Raw genomic sequence first — 20,366 nt, forward strand, 5'->3', positions numbered from 1 at the left:
AGTTAAAACTTTAATAATGGCATTTACTCATTGGAGGATAACTAACCATAATTTTTCTTTACAAACTGAATTTTAGAAAACAAGAGCCTGAGTTCAAACTTGAATACTGTCACTTACTGTGTAACTTTCAGCATATTGGTTACACTTCAGACACCTCACTTTTTTCATGTATAAAACAGGTATGTGTATGTTATTTATTTCATATTGTGCATGTGAGAATTAAATGAGTTAATACATGAAAATAGTTAAAACATTCCTTAGTGTATAATAAGCTCACAATACATGTTACTTATTTTATTAGGTGGTAGTACCAATAAGAATAGTAGTAAGCTGCATCTATTGTTTTCACACCTTAGAATTTCTCTATGAACGGAAACATCTGTAATACCTGCACTGAGAAAAATCCCACTAACAAATTTATGCCCTGAAGCTGAGTTTCTGCTAAACAGGTAGGCTACTCCGATGAATCTGAGGAACTTATGAATCATTTCTTTTAAATTTAAAATATAATAGACCTGTCAAGCTGGACTGAAAAAGTTTACATTTCCTTTTCAAAATTTCAACTTCTCTCCAAGCAATAAACTCACTGGAAACAAACAAATTCTTCACAAATCTATTCAAGCTAAAAAGTGTGTTTGAGTATATAAACGACACAGAAAGAAGAAGAGATAAAGATAGAGTGAGACGATAACCTAGAAAAAAACGAACAAAGAAAAAGAGACAAATAATGTTCCCAAAATTAAATTCTTTGGAATATTTTAGCACGAGATGTATAACGTCTATGCTTATCTTCTTTAGGTTAGCATTAGCCCTCCTTCACTGTATTTACATAGTAGAAAAGATTTTATATTTCCATAAAACATCTTATGATTTTTACTATGCAAACCTCATATGCTCAAAATATTATTCATTATTAGAAATTTTCATGTAATTACAAGCATGATACTCAAGCTGATTTACAGCAAATATTAAAAGAGATTAATGTGAGATAAATTGTCCAGAAATAAAGGGAAAATTATGATCAAAGTTTATCAACCCGCCTGACACACAGCAGTTCAGTGATCCTTTGTTTGATCTACTTCATCATCATTTTTAAATACTTTTTAGGTTTGAGCATGTATACTCTACTCCCTGGGAAGTTCACTAAGAAGATATAAAGACACAAAATTCACTGTTTGTCTCTAAATATAATAGCACAATAACATCAAACAATTGCAAAAGCAAAAATCTTCATTGTCATTATTCACTTTTTCTAATTTACTTTCCATTGACCACAGCTCTCTACACCCACTGAAATTCCCTTAGGTCAGACACTATTAATTTACCCCAAATTACTCTAATAGCAACCTGACTCTTCCCGTCCTAGTTATGAGTGTCAGAGAACTAGGAGTTTTTATTTGAATTCCTCCTGTTCACTCATCTTCCAAACACTACATTTTATAACAAGTTCCAGAAGAGGGAGGAGCATAAAATACTTGAAGAAATAATGGACAAAGTCTTACCCAAAAAAGGATAATACAAAAAACAAACAAACAAACAAATAAACAAACAAAAGGTTATAGAAAATGAAATAGCAGATTAACAATGGGGAAAATCAATGGCATCAAATCTTTAGAAAGATCTAAAATTGCTAAACATTTAGAGCACCTGGATGGCTCGGTCAGTTAAGCATCAGACTCTCCATTTTGGGTCAGGTCATGATCTCACGGTTTCATGAGTTCGAGCCCCACGTTGGGCTCTGCACCAACAGTGCAGAACCTGCTGGGGATTCTCCCTCTCTGCCTCTACCCTGTTCATGCTGTCTCTCTCTCTCTCTCAAAAATAAATAAATAAACTTAAAATTGCTAAATATCTGGATAAATTAATGAAGATAAAAGGGAGACAACAAATATTATCAAAATTAGAAATGAAAGAGGGGACATAACTGCTGATTCTGTATATGTTATGAAATTAATATGGGAATATGCAGAACAATGTTATACTGATAAATAGAACAACCTGATGACAAATATAAATTAGTAGGTGGAAATTATAAAAATTGACAAAAAAGAATAAAAACCTGTATTACTTCATTTATTAGAAAAATGATACTTGTAATTGAAATTTTTTCTCACAAAGGAAATTCTAGCCCCACATGTGTTCACTGGTTAGCTCTATCAACATTTAAGAAAGAAGATTGTATTAATACTATAAAACTCTTTCAGAATTCAGAATAGAAACGAATACTTGTCAACTCATTCTGTGAAACCATTATTACTTTGATTCCAAACCAGATTCAGACATCTGAAGCAAAAAATTTACATACCAATATACTTCCTGAACACAGACACAAATAGAGATAAAATTTTGTATCTAGCTATCTCCCCATTCTGTTAAAGATCATGAAATTCAAATTTGTAATGAACGTTTGTTTTTATACCAAATGACTTCTTATTGATTCCAGAGACTGGGGGAGTTTTCAGGCCCTGAGACCTCAACCACCAGCAGGTGCCAGGTGCCACAAGAAAGAATTTAAGGCCAACTTAGGGTAAAGAGTACCAGAAGAAGCTTTGTTGGAAAGCAAAAATGCAAAAGTACACACTCAGGAGAAGGGAGAGGTGCAGACACACTCTGGGAATCTGAGTTGCCCAGGGTAGATATGGGATTCTGATTCTTATAGTCAGTTATAATCAAGCGGTAGAATGTTTATGTAGGGATTTGGAAATAAGCGGGGACTTCCAAGAACTCTGTATATTACTACATATGCTCTATGACAGTCACTATGTGCCAGCGCATCTCTTTTTCTCTTGAGGGTAGATCCCCTGGGAGTGCTGTAGCGCCCCCTACCAAGTGGAGAGATAATATTGCGCATGCTTGTAGCAGTTGGGCAACCTTGTAAGTTCTCCTGGCAATAAGCATTCTGTTATTCAACAGATGTCAAGTTAGTTCCTTGTTCCTTGGCCTTCATCCTCCTGCAGTTACCCAACATTTCCCTATTCTAACACTCATTCTGAAGTTTTATATGTATATTCTTTTTTTAGAGATTATATTTAGAGATTATATTTTATGTATTTTTTTTGCCTCATAATTATTTATTTAAAATTCTCTAAATTGTATTGACTTTATCATGAATTGAACTATGTCTTTTATGTTATCAATTACGTATTGCCAAAAGAGTCTCTCATTTCTAAATATGAATGAGTAATTGATGATTTTTAGTTATGGGTTGCTTTTTGAGCCTGATGTTACTAGAACTGAATGGTGGTATTAAACTATTTTCTAAGAAAAGAATTCCTAATATTATTTTGCAATTCATATCAAAATATTTCAATATTTAAATGAATAATAAAACATTTAAAAACCAGTTTATGGATAAAAGTCACTTGATATTAGTAACAATAATATCAAGTTATCTAATTACAAATATTGAATAGATGACAGACTTACCCAGAAGGAAAACCCAATACAGATAGCATGCATTTGGTATATTTATTTCCTCTAAGAAGTAGGAAAAAAAATCCCAATAAATCATTTTTTGTTATATCTGTGTGCTGATAAACCATGTGTAAGAATGAAGCTATAGCGACAAATATATAGGGACCGATGCAATTTTCATTTTCTGAACTTTGAACGTTTGGACTGTCCTATTAAGGACTTAGTTCTAATGTATTTTCTACAGTAATAAATATAAGCATAATGAGCAAAACTTTCTACCTTGAACAAGTCTTAACAACACCTTGGCAACATTGTAAACTTCCAACATATGGTTCATTTACATGAAAAGCATCTTGGCAGAAAGTTTTAAAATATCTAAGCCTCAAAGATGATGAAAAGACAAACATCCTAGCCCACGAGGTGATTAATACCATTGTAGACAACCATGATTGATTGCCCAGAACACGTTCTTCTGTCAAATTTCTCCTGGTAAAAACTCAGCGTAAATGAAACTCTTTTTTAGCCGTTTTGAATATTTTAACAGCTTCATTTCCTTAGGTAAAATGATTAGTGCATTATAATTAGCATATATCCTTGGGTTGACTATCATGAAAATAAAGTTAGTGCACACTTGCAGAATGTAAATTACTATAATTTAATCCTATTTTGTTTCTTTTATTTAGTACTTTACAGATGTATTCTTATGTTGAAAAGTAGAAGACAATGTAAACGCTAGCAAATGCACAGATTCACCCATTTTTTTAATATAATTTTTTTGTGAAATTGGCTTACATACAACACCCAGTGCTCATCCCAACAAGTGCCCTACTCAACACCCATCACCCACTTTCCCCTCTCACCCAATCCCCATCAACCCACAGTTTGTTCTCTGTATTTAAGAGTCTCTTACGGTTTTTCTCCCTCTCTGTTTGAAACTATATTTTTTTCCTTCTCTTCCCTTCCCCCATGGTCTTCTGTTAAGTTTCTCAAGATCCACATATCAGTGAAAACATATGATATCTGTTTTTCTCTGACTGACTTATTTCACTTAGCATAATACTTTCCAGTTCCATCCAGGTTGCTGCAAATGGCCAGATTTCATTCTTTCTCATTGCCAAATAGTATTCCCTTGTATATATAAACCACATCTTTTTTATCCGTTCATCAGTTGATGGACGTTTGGGCGCTTTCCATAATTTGGCTATTGTTGAAAGTGCTGCTATAAACATAGGGGTACATGTGCCCCTATGCATCAGCACTCCTGTATCCCTTGGGTAAATTCCTAGCAGTACTATTGCTGGGCCATAGGGTAGTTCTGTTTTTAGTTTTTTGAGGAACCTCCACACCATTATCCAGAGCGGCTGCACCAGTTTGCATTCCCACCAACAGTGCAAGAGGGTTCCCGTTTCTCCACATCCTCGCCAGCATCTATAGTCTCCTGATTTGTTCATTTTAGCCACTCTGACCGGTGTGAGGTGGAATCTCAGTGTGGCTTTGATTTATATTTCCCTAATGATGAGTAACGTTGAGCATTGTTTCATGTGTCTTATCTGGATGTGTTCTTTGGAAAAGTGTCTATTCATGTCTTATACCCATTTCTTCACTGGATTACTTGTTTTTCGGGTATGGAGTTTGGTAAGTTCTTTATAGATTTTGGATACTAGCCCTTTATCTGATATGTTATTTGCAAGTATCTTTTCCAATTCCGGCAGTTGCCTTTTAGCTTTGTTGATTGTTTCCTTTGCAGGGCAGAAGATTTTATCTTGATGAGGTACCAACAGTTCGTTTTTGCTTATAATTCCCTTGCCTTTAGAGATGTGTCAAGTAAGAAATTGTTGCGACTGAGGTCAAAGTGTATTTTTCCTGCTTTCTCCTCTAGGGTTTTGATGGTTTCCCTTCTCACATTTATGTCTTTCATCCATATTGAGTCTATTTTTTGTGTACGGTGTAAGACAGTGGTCTAGTTTCATTTTTCTACATGTTGCTGTCCAGTTCTTCCAGCACCCTTTGCTAAACAGACTATCTTTTTTCCAATGGATACTCTTTCCTGCTTTGTCAAAAATTAGTTGGCCATACATTTGTGGGTCCAATTCTGGGTTCTCTATTCTATTCCATTGATCTTGGTGTCTGTTTTTGTGCTAATACCATACTGTCTTGATGATTAAAGCTTTGTAGTAGAGGCTAAAGTCTGGGATTGTGATGCCTCCCACTTTGATTTTCTTCTTCAGTCATACTTTGGCTATTCAGGGTCTTTGTGGTTCCATACAAATTTTAGGATTATTTGTTCTAGCTTTGAGAAGAAGGCCAGTGCAATTTTTATTGGGATTGCATTGAATGTGTAGATTTCTTTGGGTAGTATTGACATTTTAACAATATTTATTCTTCCTATCCATGAGCATGGAATGTTTTTCCATTTCTTTTTGTTGTCTTCAATTTCCTTCATAAGTTTTCTATATTTTTCGGCATACAGATTGTTTACATCTTTGGTTAGGTTTATTCCTAGGTATTTTCTTGTTCTTGGTGCAATTGTAAATGGGATCAGTTTATTTCTCTTTCTGTTGCTTAATTATTGGTGTATAAAAATGCAATGGATTTCTGTACATTAATTTTGTACCCTGTGACTTTGCTGAACTCATGAATCAGTTCTAGCAGTGTTTTGGTGGAGTCTTTTGGGTTTTCCACAGATAGTATCATGTCGTCTGCAAAGAGTAAAAGTTTGAATTCTTCTTTGCCAATTTTGATGCCTTTTATTTCATTCTGTTGTCTGATTGCTGATGCTAGGATTTCCAACACTATGTTAAACAATAGTGGTGAGAGTGGACATCCCTGTCAAGTTCCTGATCTCAGGGGGGAAAATCTCAGTTTTTCCCCATTGAGGATGATATTAGCTGTGGGATTTTCAAATATGGCTTTTATAATGTTTAGGTATATTCCTTGTCTCCCAACATTCTTGAGGGTTTTTATTAAGAAAGGATGCTGTATTTTGTCAAATGCTTTTTCTGCATCTATTGACAGGATCACATGGCTCTTATCCTTTCATTAATGTGATGTATCACACTGATAGGTTTGCAAATATTGAACCAGCCCTGAAGCCCAAGAATGAATCCCACTTTATCATGGTGAATAATTCTTTGTATACGTTTTTGAATTTCATTTGCTAGTGTATCTTGTTGAGAATTTTTGCATCCATGTTCATCAGGGATATTGGCCTGTAGTTCTCCTTTTCTGTAGGGTCTCTCTGGTTTTGGAATCAAAGTAATGCTGCCTTCAAGGAATGAATCTGGAAGTTTTCCTTCCATTTCTATTTTTTGGAACACCTTGAAAAGGAGAGGCATTAACACTGCTTTAAATGTCTGGTAGAATTCCCCAGAGAAGCCATCTGGTCCAGGACTCTTGTTTGTTAGGAGAGTATTGAAAACTGATTCAATTTCTTTACTAGTTATGGGTCTGTTCAAATTTTTATTTCTTCCCATTTGAGTTTTGGTAGTGTATGGGTGTTTAGGAATTTGTCCATTTCTTCCAGGTTGTTCAATTTGTTGGCATATAATTTTTCATAGTATTCCCTGATAATTGTTTGCATTTCTGCAGGATTGGTTGTAATAAATCCATTTTCATTCATGATTTTATTGACTTGGCTCCTCTCTCTTTTCTTTTTGAGAAGCCTGGCTAGAGGTTTATCAATTTTGTTTATTTTTTCAAAAAACCAACTCTTGGTTCTGTTTTTTTGGATTCTATATTGTTTATTCCTGCTTTATTATTTCTCTTCTTCTGCTGGATTTGGGGTTTCTTTGCTGTTCTATATCTAGTTCCTTTAGGTGTGCTGTTAGATTTTGTATTTGGGATTTTTCTTGTTTCTTGAGATAAGCCTGGATGGCAATGCATTTTCCTCTTAGGACTGCCTTTACTGCATCTCAAAGGGTTTGGATTGTGTTTTCATTTTCATTTGTTCCCATATGTTTTTTATTTTTATTTTTTTTAATTTTTTTTTCAACGTTTATTTATTTTTTGGGGACAGAGAGAGACAGAGCATGAACGGGGAAGGGGCAGAGAGAGAGGGAGACACAGAACCGGAAACAGACTCCAGGCTCTGAGCCATCAGCCCAGAGCCTGACGCGGGGCTCGAACTCACGGACCGCGAGATCGTGACCTGGCTGAAGTCGGACGCTTAACCGACTGTGCCACCCAGGCGCCCCTCCATATGTTTTTTAATATTTTTTTAATTGCCTATCTATCTTTTAATTCTTTAATAGGATGTTCTTTAACCTCCATGCATTGGAGGTTTCCCAAACATTTTTTCTTTGGTGATTTCAAGTTTCATAGCATTGTGATCTGAAAGTGTACATGGTTTAATCTCAGTTCTTTATTATTTATTGAGGGATGTTTTGTGACCCAGTGTGTGATCTATCTTGGAGAATGTTCCATGTGCACTCAAGAAGAAAGTATATTCTGTTGCTTTGGCATGCAGAGTTCTATATATATTTGTCAAGTCCATCTGAACCAATGTATCATTCAGGGCCCTTGTTTCTTTATTAATTTTCTGTCTAGATGATCTTTCCATTGTTGTAAGTGGAGTATTAAAGTCCCCTGCAATTACCACATTCTTGCCAATAAGATTGCTTATGTTTGTGATTGATTGTTTTATATATTTGGGTGCTCCTGAATTCGATGCGTAGACATTTATAATTTGCTCTTCTTGACGGATAGACCTCGTAATTATTACATAATGTCCTTCTTCATCTCTTGTTACACGCTTTAGTTTAAAATCTAGTTTGTCTGATATAAGTATGGCACAGATTCACCCATAAAAATCTTAAAAAATGTATGTGTTCTGAATCCTGGTTAGAAATCACTAAGTACCATTGACAAATAAATTCCTGATATCTATATGATATAGTAATTTAATTTTCAGCATATTTTAATTTTCCGAACATTAATTATGTATTTATGTACGGCATTGAATATATCACATCTTTCAGTTATATCTGTAAAACTACATTTGTTTCAATTTTATAATGCTAAAAACAAATAATTGTTTTATTATATCTGCTAACAATATTTTCTGGTTTTTTTTCAAAAATAATTCAAATAGCTCTCAAATTATCTATCTTGTCCTTAGTATCAATCTATGTCTGTATTTATATCTATTTATCTCAAACACATGAAGACTAATATCTAAACATCTAAAAATGGATTTATTTAATCTTTACAAAGTTATATGAATATACATTCTGCCAGTGGAAACCACCCTACATATAATATAACTTCTCCATGTAAAATGTTATGCTAGAAGATGAAGATAGAATGAATATTAAATCAGTTTTGCATCTTTGTTTCTCTAACATACTGGTGGTAACAATAGTCACTTAAACAGATAAAATAACATGTCATGACTTGCATGGCTTTGGGTAAGAGATAAGCCACTGTAACAACAACAGCAACAACAACAAAAAAACAAATACACAAGCTTAAACCAGATTCATCTACTTATTTCTTATAACATTTCAGAGACAAGCAATCAAAGAAGATAAAGAAGTTGTGTTTCCCTCAGTGTATGGCTTTCATCTCTGATTCCCAGTTGGCTATTCTGGTTGCCATAATTTGCAATTTCAGGGTTTGTAGAAAATAACAAATAAGCAGAACAAAAATAATATATAAATAGTTAGTTGTGACTCAAGTTCACAGATTAGCCCAAAATCCACTTAAAATTTCCTTGTAAATCTTATGTCAAGTAAAAACTGTTCATTTGTAGGGTGGAACTCCAAGAAACCCAACCAAAGTGAACTTTGGGAAGCTTAAGACCTGAGTAAATTTGCTGCTACACAATACAGGTTAGGCAGTGGATAGATGTCAAGGTCTTCCAAAATAGAAGGACTTCTATGAACAAACCAGGCTTTTCTCTGAAATCCCAGAAGCTCTATATTGTGTGTGGAAGAACCATACACTGGAGTAAAGACAAAAATGACATTCACCTGCCCTAAGCAAGTCTAAAGCCAAAGTAGATGATATCAAACTGATGGGCCTATAATCTCTCTCTGCCTGCCAGAAAAAACAAACAAGCCAACTTAATTCTCTGTGGAAAATATAACATTATCCAGATTCAACACAAATTTCATATGTGCAGATTCAATAAAAATTATGAGGCATATTAAAATACATGGCCAAATTAATAAAAAATAAAAGTTAAACAGAAAATAGAAGCATAACTAAAATTGGCTCGGATATTAGTGTAATTAGGCATATCCTTGAAATGACTATAACAATATGATCAAAAAACGGAGAAAATGACAACTTTTATTTCAATAGATCAGCTACCATATTTATATCTATTTGTATATCAGAATTTTTAGTGTTAATTATGTAATTACATTTATTTAATTTTATAATATTGCACATGTAATAAATAATTTTAGTTTCATTTCTATACACAAATGGATTCAGTGTCCATCAAAAAGTGTTTTCAATATCTAGTTACACATCTCCTGAATTATTTCTTTTTATTCACTATGCATTTGGTTGTATTTAAAAGCCACGCATATTTTTAAAGAAAGTTTCATGTTTGTTAAATCCCCTGAATCATTTTAAGAATGGATAATCATTATGTTTTCTTAACATGAGAGGAAAAGTTTCATCCAACTTAACTCACAGCTAGAGCAAATCCTGGGCACTAGGAACTAGTCAGAATGCTGTCTAAAGAATGGCTGAAGACCAGTGTGTCTGAACAAAGTTTGTGAACATTTAGTGCATAATATAAGTGTATTTCATAGATTGTAATCCAGGTGGACATGGAGGTGGATTAAAAGAGCTATGTATACATGTGTATAATAATTTTGCAGTTACCAGTTCTATATGGAGGACTGAATGTCAGTCAGTAAGGAAATGCTTCCACACTGTCTTGAATAAAACTATCTTAGGCCATATTTTTGTTTATATTGCTTGGTTTACAGTTTTAATAGCTTTTATTTTCAACACTGTCAATAAATTTTACATTGTAAATGACATTAATTAAAATCAATTTCCAATAAAAAAGAGCGGTACATAATTAGGCATATGGTGTCCTTGTCCTTCCCACTGAATTTGAATTAAATAGAAAAGTAAAATCTTTTATTTCATAAAAGATAATAAAAATTTTTAAGTCAGTTGTCAAAGATATAGAAAAGTCAACATTTCTGTCTGTCTTTGTCTGTCATTATGTTTGCAAGGTATGAGACGGGAGAAAGAAATGATCTATAATAATGACAGAGCATGTAGTCTTAACTTTCAGTACATACATAAAATTCCATTTAATAATCATCATTTAAGAAGAATATGTGGACACTAATACTTTCATGCGATTAGTGCTCATTGTTTCATCAGATTCAGGAATAGTTATAACTCCCAAATGTTCAAAACATCTCTCTCTAGAATTCCATTTGTGTAATAGGAGGATATATTAACTTAGGCCTCTTCTGAAACAAAGCTAGTGCAACATGTTTGCATTAGAAATACAGTTGGGACAGAAGTGGAATGCATACAAGAGTAATTCTGAAATGTGCTGAACTTTCTACAAACTCAGATATATAGTTATGAACAGATAAGACCTCTAACAGGAAGCCAGACATAACTGTGTTGTGCTTTTTTAGTCCTTGCTTAATGGATCACTGAATGTGACAACAGGGTGCCCAGTGCAGTGCTAATTGGATGTGATGTTCTCAGTGGTGCATTGACATTTTTGGGAAAAGGTGTCTAATAAAGGTGTCTGTCTTAGACTTGGGACACACTGCTCAGGAAGACACATGATTTCAGAGTCTGTTCTTTTCTAACATAATAAATGTTTGATTTGCATTTTGTGTGTGTATGTGAGGCACCCAGGATTGTTTGATAAACTTTTTTCTTCTGCTTTTCTATTTTTTCCTGTAGTTTATTTAATGCTTTTATTAAAACCAAAACAGAAATCAGGACAAGGACATCTCCTCTGCCAATTCCTTTTGGAAAAAAATTATTATCCTTTAAATTTCTTCTAGAAGGCCTGACTGAACAGGGAGGTAAGTTCATGAATGACTGATTAATGTGGAAGCTGGTACTCTGGAGAACATATTGTAATACCAAGCAGATCGGAAAATGTGTGCTGAATTATTGTTATGGTAATTACCCTCCACTGAATTTATCTTGGTGTTAAAAAGTAATAATAAAAATCTTGAATAGGTAGAATAATTACACTTAACTGCTGTAATTAATAAATTAATTTTAGAAAACGATTCATATCAGGAATGAATTATAATGACTGAAATTTAAAACCTCTGTGCTTACACTTTCTACCAAAGTTTTAACAAATTGTGTTTAAATTATTATTAAAAAGAATATTTTTCTGGCTTAACTTTCTATGTATCTTAGTTTTGATTCTTCTGTCTACCCAATTTTAATATGTAATCAATGTCTTCATATTATAAGGATGTGCGAACCAAATACACTTTTAGGAACAGTTACCCTCATTCAAGGGACAATTGTGATTTACTGTATGTCCCCAGACATATATATGTCAATGAAAACACATGCACAGGCTATACAGCACACAAAACTGCTTCCATAGATGGATTTGCTTGCTTATCATTAAAGCTTATAAAAACTTCATGAAAAATGTTCTAACTATAGTTTAATACTAATCTGTATTCTTATTATCCCAAATTCTATGATGATACTGGACAAAATTCATAAACTAAGAAGACATTATAGTCAATGGCTTTTGAGTCAAAAATGTATTTAAGAATATTTTTATAACTTTTATGTAACTTGACTTAAACATTCATTTGTACATATTTCTTTTTTTAAATTTTTGTTAATGTTTATTTTATTTTTGAGAGAAAGAGAGCACAAGCAGGGCAGGGGCAGAGAGAGAGACACACACAGAATCCAAAGCAGGGTCCAGGCTTTGAGCTGTCAGCACAGAGCCCGAACTGGGCTCAAACTCATGAACTGCAAGATCATGACCTGAGCCAAAGTTGGATGCTTAACCAACTGAGCCACCCAGGTGCCCCTGTACATATATCTTAAAATTTCACTAAGTTCTATGAGAATTTTAGTTGGACAACTACTAAAAAGGCCATGAGATACAATAGATGCTGCACTGATGAGGAGAGAGAAGGTTTCTGTTCTGCATCTACCATTTCATTTCTCAGAATCATCATTGTGTTTCTATAAAATCTATCAAAATACATTTGCATAAATTTTTGTTATGTTATAATTAAAACAAATATAATAATTTGGGAACAGATATTTTATTTTTTTATGTTTATTTATTTTTTGAAAGAGAGAGAGTGCGCACGCACAAGTGGGGGATGGGCAGAGAGAAGGAGAGACAGAATCCCAAGCAGGCTCCGCGCCATAAACCCAGAGCTCAATGCAGGGCTTGAACTTGCAAACCACCAGATCATGACCTGAGCTGAGATCAAGGGTTGGATGTTTAACCCACTGAGCCACCGAGGGGCCCCGGAAACAGATATTTTAAAAATATTAAAGTGTATTAAAAATTTAAGCAACAGGGGCGCCTGGGTGGCGCAGTCGGTTAAGCGTCCGACTTCAGCCAGGTCACCATCTCGAGGTCCGTGAGTTCGAGGCCCGCGTCAGGCTCTGGGCTGATGGCTCGGAGCCTGGAGCCTGTTTCCGATTCTGTGTCTCCCTCTCTCTGCCCCTCCCCCGTTCATGCTCTGTCTCTCACTGTCCCAAAAATAAATAAAAAACGTTGAAAAAAAATTAAAAAAAATTTAAGCAACATTATATTATTATGATCACACATTTCTAAATTTAACATGGGAAACAGATACCACCTCAGAAACAGTGGAAAGAGCATATACTGAAGAAACTCCAAGTACTGTTTCAGTGAAATTTTAATCCAGTAAATGATGATCCCATTATTTATTTCCATGGCCAGAGTGTCTGGATTATCAACACAACTTTTCTCCCTTCTTCCCTTCCTCTGTTTTTTTCCCCTGTTGTTGTATTTGTTCTTCCATTCACTTTATTTTTTCTTGCCCATTACAATTCCAACACTATAGTGTGTTCTGTTGTTCACTGCAGTGATCTGACAAGTGTATGTATCTGGGAATAACGAATGCTGAACTGAAAATGGAACTATGCTAAATACCAGTTTAATTTTCATTTAAAACCATGCCCTTCCCCTAGCCTTTTAGAAAGACAAGTCTCTTTCTTTTCTTGATGATGTATTTTTAAAATTAGACTTGAAATTGAAAGTAAAATTAGAAAAAAGCTTACAGTAAAGAGTATCAAATGAAAAACTAACAACCATATAATTAGTGAGTGGACCTTCATTTAACACAGTTTCAGGTATTTTATTTACTTACATTCATTCCTAAAAATGGATGGCTACTACATATCCAGAGTGTTAAAGGAAGGTAGAGAAAGTGAAATGAGCCCTATTTAAGAAGATTTCAGTTGATATTAATCTAATTGTTTATTTCATAACAGTCGTGAATTAATGTAACCCTATTCTTGGTTTTCACTTTCTTGTGTACATAATGTATAGTGGCACTAATGCTAAATATAGACAGATTTAGGCACCTACATCTGCGATAGAGGCATAGAGACCAACTATCCTCACGGCTAAATTCAAGAGCGTGCACTATTCGCTCTTTGTTTTATTGAAGATCTTGCTGGACAAATAGCCAACCTTTCTAGCTTTTGTTTATACTGAGTAAATTCCTAAGATTCTGGATTCACACTAAAGCAAATGCTGACAGTGGTGAGTCAACTTCACATCATATTTCTCCAGGGCTAATTTTACTGTTGGTGCTTTTCCTTTCTGAACATAAAAGGTTTATCATCGTCAAAACATACTTCTCTGATTCATGCTAAACTTGTCAACTGTCATATACCTGAGTTTATAATAGCTATTTTATCCAAAGACACTTGGAAAATTATTTTTTTGCATTTCATATTTCCTGTCTTCTACTTTTAACTGATCTTTTTGCCCCAAAATTCAAATAAGTTACTGTGTATTCCATTTGGGAGTGCAGAAAAGTTGAACATCATATATTTTTTTTTTATTTAAAAAAATTTTTTTTTCAACGTTTACTTATTTTTGGGACAGAGAGAGACAGAGCATGAACGGGCGAGGGGCAGAGAGAGAGGGAGACACAGAATTGGAAACAGGCTCCAGGCTCTGAGCCATCAGCCCAGAGCCCGACGCGGGGCTCGAACTCACGGACCGTGAGATCGTGACCTGGTTGAAGTCGGACGCTTAACCGACTGCGCCACCCAGGCGCCCCTGAACATCATATTTTTAAAGATACTTTATATAGACAAATTTGTCAAATAACATTAAAATAGAGAGGGTCATTTATAGTGAGCCTGCTGCTTGACAATTGACAAAATTTCCTGATTTGTCTAGTGGCTTTAAATAGAAGATGCTACCTTCCTGAGTGCATACACACCCAAACAAATGAAGGCACCTGGGAAGAAAGAATAGTGTAGTTATAATTGTAAGCAATCTAGACAATCAGTGTGACATTATTCTCCTTCCATTCCAGAATGTACTATATTTCAAAATAGAATCTTGAGACATACTTTGTCTGTTTGCCAATGAAAGATTTATGCAATTTGATCATTTCAGCTTCCATGCCTAGTAATAGGAGTGTGTGTTGTGGGGGTGGGGGGAATACTTTCAGTCTTTGTTTAATTTTGTCATAACAGAATTTTATCTTGTCCTCCTACTTATAATCTCAACTCCTCCTTCAAAAAAAGTGGGATGTACAATATGACAGTTTAAATTCAGAGAAAAGGCTTGGGACATGTTCACTTGGAAAGGGGGAACTATGTATTAAAAAAGACAATGTGTCTGCCCTTTGTTCTGTCTTTCACTTTCTCTTATCTACCTTTAGGGACTGGTTGACCACAGTACCTCTCTGGCAGTCTCTTGCAGTTTCTTCTCCTATGTGACTAGCTAGACAGTGATAAAATCCTCAGAAATTTTGTTGTAATGGAAACACAAATAATACTTGCTTCCGTTAAAAAAATTAACCAAATAATTTATTAGCTTACATAAACAAAAAGTAGTGGCTTCAGATACAGCAAGTCCAAAGTTCCAGTGATGTTCTAAGGGGTCTGTCACGGATACATTTCCTCTTTGTTTCCTAGATTGTCACTCTCAGTTTGGTTGACTAATCCATCAAAAAGAGAAAAATTTTTCTAAAAAATGTGGTAAGGTCTCTAGTGAAACGCTGGTCTAACTTTCATCCATTCCTAAAACACTTAGATTGGGTGTTGGGCTACTGTGGCTGACCATGCCTAGATGTGATGTTCACCAGTTCTAGAGGTCATACAGAGCAGCCTTGGCCATATCCTATATGGTAAGTAGTACAAATAAATGATTAGTGAAGCATCCAATTGTATCATTTAATTATTTCTGTGTAATAAAGCATTTGAACACTTAGTATCATAAAAAGCAAGTGTGTGTCATTATTTACAAGGCTATGGATATTTAGGATGATTATACTAATATAAGCTGGATTCAGCTGACCTTAACTATGCTTATTCTTATGTCTGCACTTATCTGTTAGACTGAGTGGGTCTGCGTCATGTAAAATGGCCGTGGGTGTTAGGACGTGGCTCTGCTCGATGTTGTATCTTATCTTCCAGCAGTCTGAATTTGTTCTCATGGCAGAAGCTGGTATTTAAAGTTTGAGAGTGGGACACACACAAGACTCTTGATATCTAGGTTTAGAACTGGCTTGTCAGATCTATTGCATTCTATTGGCCAGGACTGCCTAGATTCAAGATTGGAGAAATACACTTTGCCTTTTGATGGAAGGAGCTGCAAAGTCACAGTGTAAAAGTTGGATGGTGGAATGGCTGGAAAAATGAGAATGTTAGCGCAACTAATCTTAATATCAATAAAGGGAAAAAAGTAATGCTTGGTAGGCAAAATAAGTTTAAAAGTATCTATTTTGGGGCATCTGGGTGGCTCAGTTAATCATCTGACTCTTGATTTCGGCTCAGATCATGATCTCATGGTTTCATTTGTGAGTTTGAGCCCCACATGGAGCTCTCTGCTGTCAGCTCAGAGCCTGCTTCAGATCCTCTGACTCCCTTTCTCTCTGACCCTCCCCCCGCTGCACATGTGCATGTGCACATATGCACACTCTCTCTCAAAAACAAATGAACTTTTTTTGAAAGCATCTTTATTTTATCTTCATTTTTAGATTGTAGCTTTAATGGTTAGAGACTATGCCCGACTATGCTGGTCCCACCCAGCTTTATGAAGCCTCACACTGAATTCTTCCAACAAAAATAATGACACCTCAAATATAGTAATACAGCATCTCATTTCCCATTTGTGTTTTTTAATTTTTGTTATTATTATTATTTTTTGCCTATATCTCCCTCAAGAACCCCACTAGGAGTATGCATTTGTCAGAGAAGAGAAGATGTTACATTCTTGTGTCACTGGCCATTAAAAGCAAAACCCAACTTTGATTTCTAACATTGGTTGAAATATTAATCCCTGACACTGTCAAGACCCTATAATTTATCTAAGGCTTTAAAAAAAAGTGACTCCTTTAATCCTCAAACAACTCAGTAAATTATGAATTTACTTCTGATCATCCCTTTTTTCAAGCAAGAAAATGAATCCTCCCAATTAGCAATCTAAGCAAATTGTGGAATATTTTGGTGAAGGTCAGCTTACCAACACTTCTCTATTAAACATAGAGTGAGTTACCAGTAACATATGGAAGAATAAGAATAATGGTATTGGAGTGAAAAAGTCTACAGAGTTTTGTTTTGTTTTTTCTCTCCATCACTTAAAATACAGTTAGTGCTAGTGGTGTCGAGGTACCTTAGGAAAAGTGAGATCAAAGGTCATGTGTTTTAAGTCCAACATTGTAGCTAATATGATTACAAACAGGGCATTGATATTTACCAGTAAAATCATTTGTTCATATTTTCTTATGTTCACATGTTCATATATTTTCAGTGATCTAGAAATGTGATGCAAATAAGATTCTCATTTAAGATAAGATTAAGAATCTTAATATAGGGTGGCACCATCAGTTAAGTGTCTGACTCTTGATCTCAGCTCAGGTCATGAACTCACAGTTCACGAGTTCTAACCCTGCATCGGGCTCTGCGCTAATGGCGTGGAAACTGCCTGGGAGTTTCCTCCCTCACTTGTGTGTGCATACTCGTTCGCTCTCAAAATCAATAAATAAACTTAAAAAAAAGATTCTTAATTTAGAAAAATAATTATAAATAACACTAATTTAGGAATTAGAATTTGTTTCAATATATCATTGTGTTACATGAACACAATAAACAGTGTCATATTTAATTATGTACGAACAGAGGAAGTACTGAGTATCAGTGTAGTTACAAATGGGTTTTAGTTTTTAGGATCTTGTGTTATGCATGTTTTACTACTTTAAAATGATGTTAAGAAAATCCATGAAGGAGTTCATTAGAAGAGGGTAATACCTTAAGGACCATGATGTTGATAATTCCGACTTCTGCTTCAAATCTTTCTAAGGAAAAATATATTTTATCTATGCCAATATCCAAAAGAACAAAAGAAAATGCTTAATAACTTTAATTATTTAATGCTTGCTTTGTATGTTTGATCCAACAAATAAACTGTTATTTGCAGTAACTTCATTTAGCTTAACATCCCAACTGAATGTGTTAATGACATTTTCCCTACTGAAGAAGATATTAATTAGTAAAATTTAAGAAAGAAATACCACTGGAGGAAACCTTTTGTTTTTCCTTATTAGACACCATAATATAATCCAAACAGACCACCATTTTCTTTACAGAGCACCAAAAGTGAAAATCGATTTCTTGGATGATTGCTTATTACTAGCATTCTAGGTGGTGTACAAAACAGATGACCTAAATCTCTCCTTGGACAAATAGAAGCTTTTATCCTAACAGCAAAGAGTACCATAAGTAAGCCATTTTATAGAGCCTTTAATTCACTCTCTATCCATATTATTCTATAAATTAGAGGGGTAATTTACTTTGTGGAATAAGTTTGCTCGCCCAAAGATTCAGGCACATAAATTTATTCAATTATGTTTACTATTTCAATTGAGGCATAAATGGCCTATTATATTAAAAGTAAAGACAACCCATACTTTCTCTCCAAAAGCTTAAATCCCCAAATTCATGAAGCCCAAAATGTAATCAAGAGTAATTAAAATAGAAAAAATGCAAGAAAAATGGATTCAAAAATTTAAATAATGATGAAATTTAAAAATTACTAGTTATTTATTATGTAATTTATTTCTTGTCTGTATGGGTGTATTTTATATTCTGAGTAATTTGGTATCCTGAAAATATTTTCTATTTTCTTAAATATGTCTAGTAATTCAGACATCACTACCATGTTTCTAAACACCTTCTGATACAGAAAAGAGATGCAAAATTCTACACAAAAGAGCAATATGTTTTTTTTTTAAGTTTATTTATTTATTTTGAGAGAGCATAAGCAAGGGAAGGGCAGAGAGAGAGAGGGAGAGAGAGAATCCCAAGCAGGCCCAGCAGTGTCAGAGCAGAGCCTAACCAAGGCTGGATCTCATGAACTGTGAGATCATGATCTCAGCCGAAATCAAATGTTGAGCACTTAACCCACTGAGACACCCAGATGCCCCAAGAATGATATGCTTTGCATCTATTTTTATGGATAGTTTAGGTAAACATATTTGCTTGTATGTTTTATGGGGAAAATTTTATTAACTCAAATCTACCTGTGATATATCGTATGTAGATGGAACCTAAAGACACATTACATCGTAGGTTGAAATTACTTTGCAAGATTAAAAAAAAAAAAAAAAGAAATGCATTCATTCTTTGCAGCTACTAAATTGCCACTCAGTATACTTGATAAGAAATGCCTTGTATTGAGCTCCCTCAGCTTTCTGTACTCTCATTCTTCCAGTTGATTAACAAGTTAGCATCAACTCAAACCTTTGCCGGATTCACTATGTTATAACACCCAGTACAGTATTTAGGAGTATAGGAACTTTTATGATTCTAGTTCTGATTAAAATCTGTAAACGCATCATGAAATATTGCTGTTTGGGGATAGGGAGAAGTTTTAGTTACTTCTGGCCAGGAAAAATGCATGTTAGTTGCTTCTAAAGGTATCTTTTGAATGTTTATTGACTAGTTTATTTAAAACTATTTATTACAAATAACCATTGGATAAGTATGCTTTATCTTAGGTTGAGTTAAAGTTAATTTTATTTTAAAACCAGTTTAGTGCTCCTAAATATCCATATATTCTATGTTGAAATAATTAAAGTGAAATGTGTTTATCATTTCTCATGCAAGTTTAAGCAAAAAAAAAAAAAATTTAATGTTTATTTATTTTTGAGAGAGAGAGACAGAGACAGAGTGCAAGCAGGGGAGGAGCAGAGAAAGAGGGAGACACAGAATCCAAAGCAGGCTCCAGGCTCCGAGCTGTGAGCAAGGAGCCTGATGCGGGGCTTGAACTCACTAACTGTGAGATCATGACCTGAATCAAAGTCAGACGCTTAACTGACTGAACCACCCAGGTGCCCCGAGCAAAATATTAATTGTACTTGATTTTACCATTGTTAAGATGATCAGGTTCTGGGGCACCTGGGTGGCGCAGTCGGTTAAGCGTCCGACTTCAGCCAGGTCACGATCTCGCGGTCTGGGAGTTAGAGCCCCGCGTCGGGCTCTGGGCTGATGGCTCAGCGCCTGGAGCGTGTTTCCGATTCTGTGTCTCCCTCTCTCTCTGCCCCTCCCCTGTTCATGCTCTGTCTCTCTCTGTCCCAAAAATAAATAAACGTTGAAAAAAAAATTAAAAAAAAAAAAAAGATGATCAGGTTTTCTCATCATATATAGACATATTATGTTCATTTTTTGAATAAAAAGAAGAAAAAGAGAACAAAGGAGGAGGAAGATAAAAAGGAGGGAGAGGAGACCAGAGAAGATCGTAG

At 34.7% G+C, this 20,366-nt stretch overlaps 1 long non-coding RNA gene across 1 annotated transcript in view; it reads left to right on the forward strand.

Moving 5' to 3' along the window:
* The window catches only part of LOC121029682 (uncharacterized), a 114,855-nt gene that overhangs the window by 85,463 nt on the left and 9,026 nt on the right, over nucleotides 1-20,366 (forward strand). The window contains exons 3-5 of the long non-coding RNA XR_005789836.1: nucleotides 77-179; nucleotides 357-449; nucleotides 11,311-11,435. This is a non-coding gene — a long non-coding RNA (uncharacterized LOC121029682). The remainder of the gene's footprint in view (nucleotides 1-76; nucleotides 180-356; nucleotides 450-11,310; nucleotides 11,436-20,366) is intronic.

The sequence above is a fragment of the Herpailurus yagouaroundi genome, unplaced genomic scaffold (genome assembly GCF_014898765.1).
Source record: "Herpailurus yagouaroundi ecotype Mexico unplaced genomic scaffold, PumYag 28, whole genome shotgun sequence".
Lineage (NCBI taxonomy): Eukaryota > Metazoa > Chordata > Mammalia > Carnivora > Felidae > Herpailurus > Herpailurus yagouaroundi.